This window comes from Hetaerina americana, unplaced genomic scaffold (genome assembly GCF_022747635.1).
Source record: "Hetaerina americana unplaced genomic scaffold, ioHetAmer1.1.p SCAF_84, whole genome shotgun sequence".
NCBI lineage: Eukaryota > Metazoa > Arthropoda > Insecta > Odonata > Calopterygidae > Hetaerina > Hetaerina americana.
Genome location: NW_027287472.1, coordinates 1,414,867 through 1,428,226, shown reverse-complemented (window position 1 = coordinate 1,428,226; position 13,360 = coordinate 1,414,867). Strand labels below are relative to the sequence as shown.

The window sequence follows — 13,360 nt, the reverse complement described above, 5'->3', positions numbered from 1 at the left end:
GAATGGGATATTGGAGGAACGAGAGAGAAAGAGAGAACTAGCACCTTCCTGGGACTTTGTTTGAGTCCCCACGAATTGAGTAATCTACTGAATGGTTATTTCAAGTCGTAGCGATTTACAGTAGGTTTCTTGTTTTCATTATTATTACGTTGGCTTAGTGGAAAAGGAGCACAGGCGTGTAGTTGTAATTTCAATGGATAATTCTAGGAGTAGTTAAATAATTAATGATACTTCTATGCATTGGAAAGTTTTTCTAAGTTTTCTCCGTTCAAAAGGAAGAAAAATTGATTGAGATGATTGAGCCGCAGTGCCTAACCCCCCTCCTTAAAGGTATTCGGCTTGCAAGAGAGGAATAACTTTCTTTCCAATTTTTAATCATCGTTGAAACCGAGATTGTTATCCATTGAAGATAATTTTAATTATGAATACTGGATATCCATTTTTACGATATTTATAGGTCGTATCATGCGCATTCCCTTAAATGAAATAGAGTTTCTCATTCTCTTGATATACTAAATACCATTGGTGCATTTTTATTGTTCATATACCGTGATCTCGTGATACCGTGAACTCTTCGCCCTTTTTCCACTATTTGTATGGCTTCGTGATGCATGTGTGAGATTTTGAAAAGAATATCGCCTGATTACAAGTAGTCTTCGCTGAGAGTGTAATTGACTTAAGGAGGGGGGGGGGGGAGAGGTTAACTAACTTAGGACTTGAACTTATCTTATTTGAATTTTGGGAAAAATCGAAAGACCTTCATTGATGTGAAATTAATTAGGCTAGTTATAAAGATCTGGCGTTGAATGCTTGAAGGAGATATAATTAGTCTCTTGTGTGGGGAAACTCTTACGCCTTACTCCTACCGTAGCGCAACGTAGCACTCCTCTGTTTGCGCAAACTTTTCAAAGCTGCTATTATCATAGCTTAGATGGGCCATTGGCATAACCCTTTTGCATTACGGAAAGTTTCTGGCAAAATTTATAAAATTTTGTGGAATTCCTCATGCCGCAGGAATTATTTTGAACTCACTACCGCGTAGCATTATCCATAGAATTTCAAAACAGTATTTAAGCCGTTAGTCGATGTGTCCGCTTCGCGGTATCACGGGGAGCGTTAATTCCAGTGAAATGCGAGATCCTCAAAACTTTACTGGGAGAAAAGTTTCCCCCCCCCCTGTGTACCTTCCATTATTTTAATCTTCTTGGTACATGCACGCCCGCGCAGAGAAAGAAAACTTTAATATGCTCCGAAACAAGTCGTGAAAAACATAACGCCCGCGAATAAACCAGGTAATTAATTTGTACGGAACTGGGAATACATATATAACGGATTCCTATGCAAATCCCTGACCGTTTTAAGATAAGGAGTGGAGGTTTTAAAGCGCTGCTGAGGAATCGGCGTTAGAAAGCGGGGAGGGAGAAGAGTGAGCAGGGCAGGGGCATGGGGGGTCGAGTTGGAACGGAGGGAGGGGCGCGAGGGAGGCCTGCGACGGAGTTTGAGGTCTGGGGAAGCGCGTGCAAGGGGAGAGACGAAGGGATTGTGGGGCAGGGAGGCGAGGGAATCGAGAGGGTGGGGAGGGGACGTCGGTCTCCTAAATGGACTCGTGCTAGACACGCACGCCTTGAGGGACCTCGGCACGCACTCCCCATCAGGTAGGAAATGTATATAGCTATACACACACAGACACACCCACACAACTTCCAGCACACTCGACTAATTCTAGGGCCTTTTATGATAATTCACGTGAGTGGAATGGAGAGGAAGGTGGATGGAAGCGAAGGTCACTGATTTCACCGATTATCAATCTTTTATTAAGTCAAGGAGAAAAATGACTGCTCCTTTGGAGCATACTGGTGTTTGATTGCCATCGTTTTTGCTGTCGTAATGCCCAAAATTCTGGAGGAGACGTATTCTTTCTCCTCTTCCCACTCCCAGACAGGAGGGGAAAATCGCGCGGGAGGACTCTGGGTATGGGAGTCGAAGAAATTGGAGAGGGGGGAGCGGCGATATGGAAGTGTTTTCATGGATTTGAATTTTAGTTATCTGCGGCCGTAATCGCCCCTGAAGACTGAAATTAACAAGGGGGCGAAGGACAGTTTTGAAGTAAGAAATTTCACGAGCAAGTTATTCTCGTAGTATGGGCATTTGGTGTAGATAAAAACTTTTTACGACAGGGTTTAAAGACATTAAGGTAGATGGTTTCATGCTTCCTGGGAGAGTGAAAAATGTTTGCAGCAGATTTTGATTTTTAAAAATCGATTTTTTTGCAGGACCACCGTCAATCTAAAGAAAATTTACCCGATTTCCTTAATTTAGACGAGATATATTGAGATAATATTTTGGTTGGATGACAATAGTAGGATTTTAAAATCGGTATTTAAACATTATTTTACGTTAAAAATGATCTGAAAAAGGCTACGCTTAAAGGAAAGCTATTAATAGGTTAAATAAGACCCAAATGTTAATAGTTATCTTGCCGTCACTGTTTAAGGTGACGCAAACATCAACCGTTGAAAAAATGTTTTATTAAAATGTCTGGTGTGTATTGTTTAACCTTATCGATCGCACATTTAAACATGTTTTTTCATCAAATTAATCTTTTTCTAAACACATCTTATTCTGCAGCTTTAAGTACTGCCGCCAATCATGTACATAAAATATAACTCTTGAATACGTTAACATAAGATTCATTGTTAGAGTACAGAATAAGTGAGTTCTTAAAGAGTATTTATAAATATATGTATTTAAAACACATTATTGATGTTATAATGTTGAAATATATTTTGTTGGAGCTGCTACTTGAATGCTTGACATATTTTTATAACTGTGAGATCAAATTTGAAATTTCCAACTTACTTTAATTATTACATCTTAATGCATTTATATGCTCTTTGGTAGGTTTAAATTTTGCCAAAAAAAATCTTAAAATTATTTATATTGTAATAATTCATTTTATAACATTATTTTAATTTGAATTTACAGACATACACAAGACATGTAAAGAACCAAAATCGAATTGCTTGTATCTCGTGCTGACGATACAAAAATAACTCCTATGAAGCGTGCTTTGATTGAAACTTTGGATGAACGGAGCTATGTTATTGACACCTTAATCTAGTGAAGATATAATTTTATTGTGTTCATTCGTATTTTGGACATAATATTTTGGAGATTCGATAAAGGATATAAAAAGTAAATTATTTTATCATGGCACAATTAAAGCGGGAAAATAAAAATATTTGATAATTTTTCCCGTGGATGTTTTTTTCATTTGGCTTAGATATCATGACGTACGGCTACATATATTTTTTGTACGTGCGTTTGCATGCGCAGATAATATTACACAGGTCATCTCGATATCAATTTCTTGGAATAACGACATGACGTGCTTGATGAATAAAAACTATTGAGCATGCGGCTTCCATGGAGCGGAGAATGCGTTCCCGACAGCTATTTTTATCCGCCTCTCCCGATGGGAGACGTATGTGCGGACGCCATTCACTCATCAAACGACTGATTTATTCGATACCATCTGTGGTCGTAACATTTTGTGGATTCATGAAATTCATTGCTTATAGCGAGAAACAAAGCCATAGATTGTGGCTCACCAAATAGACGAGATTAGGCTGTCAATCAAGGGGACGTGGATTTTACTCGTGGGGCTTTTATGAGTTTTCGATTCATCTTTGTTCTTTTCCAAGATCTGACACGTTTTCGTGCTCAAGACATGGGGGAATAAGAAGAGAAACTTTTAGAAAAACAATGAATTTTATGGTGTGACCTTTCATTATTTTGGGGATTAAAAATGAAATTAATAATTGGGAAAGTAATCGAAATCTTCCATTAAGTCAATAATCCGCAATAAGAAAAAATGAAAATAAAGAAGAATAATGTTTTAATAGCTCTCTTAAGCCATGGCCGTGTACATTTAAGATCACTGCTCCTGAATCAATTGTGTTTAGAAAATGCACACGTATACCTAATAATAATTACAAAAGTTTACTCAATCGTGCTTAACTTGATCATGTGGACAGTTTCACTCTCATTGTTTACTTCACATGATTTTGGGTTTCCAGGGATGACCGAGCAATCTAAAGAAGCATTACTTATGCGAATTACTTTTATTACAAAGTTGTTGGCGCATATACCGTTTGAAAACTCATATCATACGGTGTTTTTACGTCAAATTATTAATATGATAGAGCGTATGAAAGCATTGAAAAATAATTAATTTTGAGCAAAATAAAAAATACTAGCTATGGGTAATTTTCTATGGGGAACCGAGAGTCCAAAAAATAAACGTGGAAGATTCAAAAGTACATGAAAATATTTTGTAATAGCAGCCTGTTTTCCAAATAATATTGATATAGCTATGATACGGTTATAAATATGGACTGGTTGTTATATAGTTATGAGTTCGATTCCAAAATGATAAACTCAAAATGTTCACAGTTCTCCGCATAAAATGTATTCAAGAATTTTTTTGTACTATTCACTGATCGATATACGTACCTCCGTTATTTTTTCCTTTCGCAAATTTTATTATTTTGATTTCTGTGCATTTATATTAATATAATTTCTTCTTGACAAATGCTTTTAATATAGCATTAAATTTTTACAGAGCAGTGATATCTTCAAAGGTAGAATATCTCAACAAATGGTGATTTTTAGTTTAGAAATAATTTCAATAATTGGACTAATTAACTCCAAGTAAAGAATCGAAGCAGAAATGGGTTAAATGAGGAATCCTTTTGAGCTTGAAATCGTCAGAGTGATCTTAGAAGGGGATCTATATGTATTATTTCATAATTCTTACTGTGTATTAAACTGAATGGCTGATGGTGGGAGCGAAGGTTGAAACGAATAAAATGACGACGGAATATAACTATTTTTTAAAATTATAGATACTACTTTTTTTAATGGTCCTGTCCCACTTTTCAATAAAGTTCACAGTTCAATAAAGCAATTGCGTCCCTATTTCATTTTTGTTGGGTGGGTCGAAGTTTGTTAAGAAAATTGACTTTTACTTTCTTGATTCTCGCATGAAACCTCTTTTGCTCAACAACGAAATGATAGATGCGACGTATTTCTAAGAAAGCATCCCTCTCCGAAGACCAATACTGTTATTACAGCGACTGACCATTTTAACATGCTCCAGAAGGCTACAAGTTATATGCTAGAATTTTGGCGTAATTTAACATACGTGTATGTAAATTCCGGCTGCTGTCCTCTAATTTGAGGCTAGAATAGTCAAATTCGTAAATTTTAGTATCCTGAAAATACCTTCTTGTATTATTAATTTTTTGATGCGTCTGAAATAATTATTCTTTTTTTTAAATATTTTCATCCTCTGCTGATTTCAGAGAAACGCACACGTAGGTGCGTTTATAAGTACGTTTCTTCAACATTTCGAAGGTACATACGTCCTGCGAGTATTCCTCAAAGATAGCTGTGCACAGTGAAGACCTATCACAACTTAAGCTTGTGCCCAAATGGTTATTGATTGGAGTATTAGCACCTATTACCATTTCCACTACCAAAGTAATATGCATAAAACATTTTCGTTATAATTTTACATTACCCTCGGAGGAGCTGGTATTTCTTCATATCTTATTCATTTCATGAAAATATGAACTATTCTCCTTCCCATTAGTTGGCTGTGACATAGATTTATCAGAAATAATTTCAACCCGCAAACGCACTGACACTATATAATTTGGATTTTTTCAATTAGAGGCGAAATGCCAATAATATCTGCAAGGAGGATTAACTCCTGGTACTTGCAAATTTGTATTAACGTTTGCTACTACAAGTAGGTAACCTCGATGGCGATATAAGTTTTAGTATTTATTTTATCGCTTTTATAATATATTTATTTTTAAATTTATATTAAAATCAGTGTGGTAAATTTGAATTGAATTAATACTTATTTTGAAAAATATGATTACGATGCTCGTTTTTGATGTAGCCTAATAACACGCTTTTATTGACTGTAAAGTCTGAATGGGGTCCAAAGAGAATCAGCAGATGATTTCTTTGTAGGTAAGACAAATGAAAATTAAATCAAATTACTGGTGACATAACATCGGCATTGAAGCGGGAAGGAATAATTTGATAAGACCCTAATCTAAGAAACTGACTTTAATGGCGATTTAATTGAGTGAGAAGCATGAATTAATTTAAAAATTGTATATTTTTTAGATCTAAAAAAACTACTTTTACTTGATAAAGTTCCTGTTTCAATGTAAAAAAACTCGTTATTCGTTATAATGATAATTTAGCAAAGAAATATTTTATCCCTCGACTTAAATCATGCATCTAATCAGGAAATTCTTAATTGCTATTTTCCAAGGAGCATTTTCCAAGAGGGCGAGGAGCAGACCGCTCTAATATTAACGGGAGAAACCATTTGATGCTGCCAGCAATTAAACCTTCTGGCCATTAAAAAGGATCCCTTTAGTGGCGGCAATAAGACGGTCGAGGGACGACGGTAGAAAAAATCGGGCTCGAATCTGACGGCTACAATTTGCTGAAGGAGAGTGATTCCACGGTAAGTGCTGGAACACCAAGCTGTTGCTCTTTTTTGCTTGTTCCCTTAACTTTCTACTGTTTTAATTATTTTTATTTCACCCCCGAGATTTGTTTATTTTGTAGGGAATCACTTACCGAAATTAAAATCAATCGAAATGCTTTCCCCTTTGCATGAAGATTTTGAAACGAAAGGTTTACTATTGTACTTTTATAATATTGCCGTTGGCAGATAAAGAGAACGCATCTGGAAAAAACATGGTGGAGTAATAATCAATCAATAGTTATATTGTTTTAAACGGATTTGAAATAGCTGAAGTATTTTCAAAGAATATTTTGTTAACATGTCTATTATTGTACTTAAATATCTGTGGAATAACATTTTTTAACAGCAGTGTTGGAGCTTCTTTCTTAAATTAAGTGACGTCCCATGTGCTAAAATATGGAGAAACTTCAGATTTCCCTTATGGTCACAAGTTTCAGACGGATTCAAAGCTTGATCATAAATGGGTCCCTAGTAAAATTGCAGAGGGTTCATGAAATGCACTTCGAATGCAGCAGGCCTTGTTTATAGACGGTCTTTCCAAAAAAATTATAATATACTGGTTTGAACGGTTAATATACTACGTCTCGGACTACTTTGATGTAGTTGCTATTGAACATTGCTAGAGTAGCTATCCATTTAGGTGCATACGAAGTGCTGGGGAGTCCTAAATCTCCTGCCAGACGGCCTCGAGTTTGCAATCAAAGCAATGAGTAGGGGACCTGGAGACCCTTTAGTTAGAGTTTAACCAATACTAACGCAATTATCCGATTGGATCCACCATTTTGATGGAAAACTGAAAGTTAGCCAACGAAATTGTTTTTAAAACTTGACAAGCTAACTTTGATGCACTCTATTAACTTTGATTACATAATTCATAGATTGCAAAATAATTGCACTGGTATGGATTATGATATGTGTATTGTAAAACAAGAATAAATCTACAAAGAATAGGTGAAACTACATCTAGTCTTTTCTTACCCTGGACACCTTGAAAGCAAACATCTGAATTTCCTCCTTTCCTGGATATGAAAGGTGGCATCCCTGTACCGAAATCTGGTTTAGCGTAAAAGTGACGGCTTTGGTCCAAAGTTTCCTCGAGGGTTTCTCTGTATGTTCTTAGTTGAATATAATACGCTCATCAACTGTTTGGGATTCCGCGCGAAACTTCTCGGCACATGTGAACGCGATATTTTTGCATTTTGTCCATTATAAAGGAATAATGGCAATATTTCATGAATTGTTCCTTGCGAGGAATAATTTTTTGAAATTTCACATTCACCCAGGTCGAACAGATTCTAAACAACTGAAGTGAACGCGTTCGAAGCGAAACATTAAACCAAGCATCATTTTGAAAAATTTCTTAAACGCACATTGAATCATTCCATCCGATATTTTCGAATGCGCCCATCTCCCGAAGCATCTAACCGTGATTAGAGGTTTTAGAGAGCGGGAAATGCTGTGACATATTTGCCATTTAGGATTGGTGAAAATCAGGTATAGAAACAAAATTTAGACAGTGATTAAAATAATGAATTTTAATCTGGCATCGATGCCAGACTACTCATTTTATTGTAAGACGCCAAAAATCTACGGTGATCGTTACTCTGGTACCTAGGGTGCTGATGCAGTTTCACGTCCCTTTCAGGGGACGGGGACACAGCAGCACTTGAAGTGTCTCCTCACGGGGTCCCCAGAGGGGAGTGGAATGCCCAACCGAAACTGAAAACACAATGAATACAGAAAAATCCCTCGAGATTTGGATCCTATGGAATGGGTAACCAGTGCTCTTATCATCATATTAAACCAACCTCCAAAGCACTCATCTCCAAAAAGTTATATGTTAAAAACCGTCGTATTCAACCAAAATTTTTAAGTTGATTGGACGGGGTGGAGTTCACCTTTTACTGAGGCCTAAGTTGTCACTCATTATCCCTTTCAAACTCCCACCTAGGTTTTATAAGGATTATTTGGCATTCAAAATAACGCACGAATTTAGTGAAGGCATAGCGATATAGCGCATACGAGTATGCTGATGGCATCGATCTCTCCTGACTGTAGTAAAGACAATGGATGTATGTGACTCAAAGGGCGGGAGCCTTTCTTTATACGATGAGGATATATAGACCTCGCAACATCAAAGGGAATGGATGATTTCTGCGCGTTGGTCGGCGACGGAGCGAGCGAAGGATGAACTTTCGCACATTCGGCCCCCGGAGACGAAAAAGAGATGCTTGGGGATGAGGATTTGTCGCTCCCCGATCGCCTCCCCAGTATATTGGGTCGAAATACATATTAAGGCGTAAATGGGGAGGCCTTCGAAACCCCAGAACCTCCCCCATCTCTCTCCTCCATCTCTCAGCCACCCGACCGCTCGCCCCTAGGGCTAGAGATGGGCGTCAAATATACGCATATCGAGAGGGGTGCATAAAGATTAAAAAGGGATTCGACCGAATGCACCCACTCTCTCTCTCTCTCTTTCTGACTTCGCTCCATATTTGGGGGGCGATCAATCTTGGGATTCATTCTTTTATGCTTTCCGGGGATTCTACATGGGAGACGCTTCGGGGTTCGGTTAGCGCTTTGTGTAATGTATTTCAAAGCAAATAGGCCTTTGACGATTCGCGCGGTGTGCTCACTTGGGAATGATCTTTGGGACGTCACGCTCTGGTGGATTATATCAAAAAGTGTGCGGTTTGGCGATAGTGGTAAATTATTGCTCGAAAAATTGCTTGCGTGAGGAAGAAATGTGTCAAAGCAGCGGCTCTGTTGAATGAATGCCTTAAATTTGACTCATGGATTGCATACTGTACAGTCTAAAAACGGATTGCTGTTGGGAATAGATTACTAAGATAATTATTGATACAATCCACAGTGTAGGGCGTTAGTTTAGTTAGTTAGTTAGGTTAAATAATCTCAGTGTCCGTCTCAATATAATATTTCCATGCTTAACAAACACTTGTCTGTATTTGTTTCGGTCGACAAAGCTTCACGTATTGAATTGGATCCAGATTTCATCACTTCCAGATATATTGTCAAGAAAGGATTATTGAACTAAAAATACTAAAATATTACTCCGAAGGGTGTTATGAGACACGTCAATGGTTATTTCTTCCTCATTTCTTATTTTTGCGAAGATATACCCGAATTTATCTTAAGTCGGTGACGTATTAAAGAGCTGAACTGTAGATTTGGATTTGAAAAATGCTGAAGGCACTAAAGGTTTTATTATATATATATATATATATATATATATATATATATATAGACAAGTTTAAAGGTCACAACTTCAAGTGAGAATTTGTTCAATTATCAATAAATGTCATTTTAGTGTACTGCTAATGTCGCCCAGCTATGAAACCCAGTTATGAAACCCAGCTCAGCCTGAACTGGCGTTAATTTTTAATCACGTCAAATTTAAATATTTTTACTCTCTAATGCATAAATTTTATTGCAGTCTAAATTTCGGATTAATTTGAAAACACAAATGGTGGTTATGGTTACACCATTTTGATGGTAAATATTGTTTTCAGGAACATTCTAATAAGCTTTCCGATCAGTGTGCTCTTACAGCATTCTCAAGGCAAGATCCGCGTTCCATTTCTTGACGTGGTATTACCATCACTAGTTTTATAAAGATGAAGTATGTGATCATGAAAACAGCACTAGTACAATTTTGCACTTAGTCGGCTCGTGTGGAATTTCGTAGGATAAAGGAGAACACCCGTGCAAGGTATCAAGAAAAACGATGCAAATGAAATTCATCATCACTTTTGTCTGCCAGTCTGCTCATTACGGAGTTAAATGGATTCAAATAACCGCAAGTATATCTTCGAAATATTTCTCTCTCAAAATATAAACACCACCCTATGCAAATCTCTTCCATGGAACAGTTTTTAAAATTAACATAAAAAACTTGCGAAAGGAACGAAAAAAATACATTTTTCTTGAAAATGTGAATATATACTTTGTAAACCAAACAGTCTGACCCGCAGCCCTGTGGGAGAATTTTTTAAATTCAGATGTAACTAGCTAGGCTATGGAAAGTGAAAGGAGTGAAAGTTTCTCAATAAAGTCAATGGGGTTTATCCGTCACGAAACAGGATCCTGGTCAAGGAAAAATACTTAAAGTAGAAATTATATTTCATTGGAACTTTGTGTAACCATAAAACTAAGTGATAAGATGCGATAATTTTTAAATGTAACCGTATATTCATCATCATCATCATAAGCAAGCTACTTCTTAATTAGGTTCAGCAAACATTCTTTCCACTTTCTTCTCCACTGTCGTCTCCTGCGAACATTACTTGCCCATTTCCCTTCTCTCATCCTTATTGAGCCTTAAAGAGTTGTCTTCTCCTTGATATTTTCCAAAACTTTCTCGATTCGGACCCCATCTTTCCAACTGATATTCAGCATCCATCTCCACAAGTGCATCTCAAAAGTTTTAATCCCCTTTCCCTCAGTTTTCCAAAATGTTTCCCAAATCTCTGCATCATACACGCCACAAAAATTTGCCAATTCTCTTCCTAAAATCCAAGCATAATTGTTTCATTTTCAAAAAGATCTATTCCACCTTCCCTTTCCTGATTGTACTTTTTTTCTCACTTTTCAAACCTGAAAAGTGAGAAGTTCTACCAAAGAACCAATATACTAAAACACTTTTACCTGCCCAACTTCTGTTTTTAATTTAATTTCTTTTTCGCTAAAAAATTGTATGCTATTAATAATTTATTAGACACACAAAATTATATTGTAAATTGATATCGTCATGATAGATATGCTTGAGTTAGACAATGATAAGAGCAGTGTCATATGATAAAGTATATATGAGACTTTAAGTCTATCTGAAGACATAGTAAGATATCCTGAAAATAATACGAATTTAATCGCAATACAAAAAGTAATAAGAACCAATTTTGGATATAATTTTATTTAGACGTCTTTGACAGGATATTTTCCTATTCATCCCTGTATATTTGTATCCTTGTGTGTATATACGTTATTTACTTAAATGTGTAACTACTGTCTCATCATTTCTGAACTTATTGATATATTTAAATGAAAATGATTCATTTTAAGAATCATAAGGTGATTGGATTGATTGATCCTTAAATAAGATTAATGGATGAGTAAACTAATCAATTTTAGATGTTCTGCATTATTTTCCCCATTATGCTTGGAAAGATGGAAGTAATACACAAATAGGATAGTATTTTTTGGTAGCACAGTAGAACCCCGGTTCAAAATGATGCCTTGAGACCCTTTTAAAACCTTTGCTGTGCGTTTATCTGGTAGATAGTCCTTTTATGTGACATCGGATAGGAGCTTGGTGTTAAAGACAAGCTCCTGATACCCTAAATATTTGAATTTCACCCTCCATAGTGAGATGTAGTAAATATTTTAGTAATTTTAATGAAAATATCTTTTAAACTTACTCACACAATAAGATACAAGGGCATTAGAAACTCCTGTCTGATACCGTCGAGAAATAAATGCCTCGGATTTGTCATCTGGCACTAAGAGCCGACCGAGCGAGTCTTTATTCTGAAATATGAGTCCTAATTCAGGTCCACAAATGTCCTCTCCATTCTCCTCATCACTTTTCATCGGCGCTTGTGAGCTATGAGGCGCACCATTGTGAGGACTGCTGGGTGAATGTGAAAATGTAAATCATTGCACTGCCTTCCTCGCAGTACGGAGAAGATCAATATTATAGAGCTTGAAGTAATAAAAGCTCTAGTAAAAGGAAGTACGGGCTCCTTGTTTTTCGCATTCATGAAGGAAACACCTTAATAGAGCTTAACCTTGCTAAATTAGTGAGGGAAACTGTTGACTCGCCGTGTTATCTATATGCGTTGAGTTTTTACTTGTTTTATGCAAGAAACCTTTTTTAGCAACATGATCAGCAAATTTCCCGTTTTTCGAGAGGAGTATGAGGTGATGAGCGAGAGTACGAGAGGAGGTGATGGCATGAAAATCCGAGGTCGAGGGCCAATTCAATTACGGTCACGAGGCTAGGAAAAGAGTACTAAACTCCACTGAAAAGAATGCGGGGATTGGAAAATTTCCTCCTCCGTTGAAAGAAGGGTCCGGAACCCTTTCCCGTGGCGATTTGATGGGTGGAATGGGAGGAGGGAGAGCTGGAATGCGAAGTGTGAGTGGAGGAGAGTGAATATAAAGGATTGAGGTAAGAAAATGAAAGGAAGCGAAAGAGAGAGAGAGAGCGAAAGAGAGAAAGAAAGATTATTTAAATCTCCCTTGAGGACATTGTGTGGGGTTTGTGTGTGTGTGTGTGCGTGAGTGAGAGAGTTTTGAATGCCGTGTTCAAGATCTTTCGTCTCGCCATTGGCACCAATGTGCACGGTCGTTCTTCACAAGAAAGGGAAAGCCAACTCCCTCCCTTCACGGATGCATTTTTTTCTTGCGAGGAGAGATTAAAAAAAAACTAAAAATAAATGCGTATACATACGTTCTTGATTCCGAGGAGAGGAGATGTAGTGGAGGGGGAGAGTAAAATTATAATCAAAAAGATTCATGAGTGGGTGGGAGAAGGGGGAGATGGAATATCCGAAGAGCTCTTGAAAGAGAGAGACCTCGTTCTATGCTTCACGGCTTTTTTTAATTTTTCCTGATTTTTTTCTCGAACGTCTTTCGCCTTCAACTGGACGCCAGAGGTGGTCGACCCGCAAAGAGAGCGGAGGGGGAAAGGGGGGAACGGGGTCCGATGAGGGGAGGGAGTGTGTCGGGTTGGGGACTGCCGTGTAGAAGGAATGGAAACCAGGA

General features: G+C 37.3%; 1 long non-coding RNA gene across 1 annotated transcript in view; it reads left to right on the top strand.

Annotated features, from left to right (window-relative positions):
• The window catches only part of LOC139698387 (uncharacterized), a 312,741-nt gene that overhangs the window by 116,464 nt on the left and 182,917 nt on the right, over positions 1-13,360 (top strand). The window contains exon 2 of the long non-coding RNA XR_011702912.1: positions 6,356-6,553. This is a non-coding gene — a long non-coding RNA (uncharacterized lncRNA). The remainder of the gene's footprint in view (positions 1-6,355; positions 6,554-13,360) is intronic.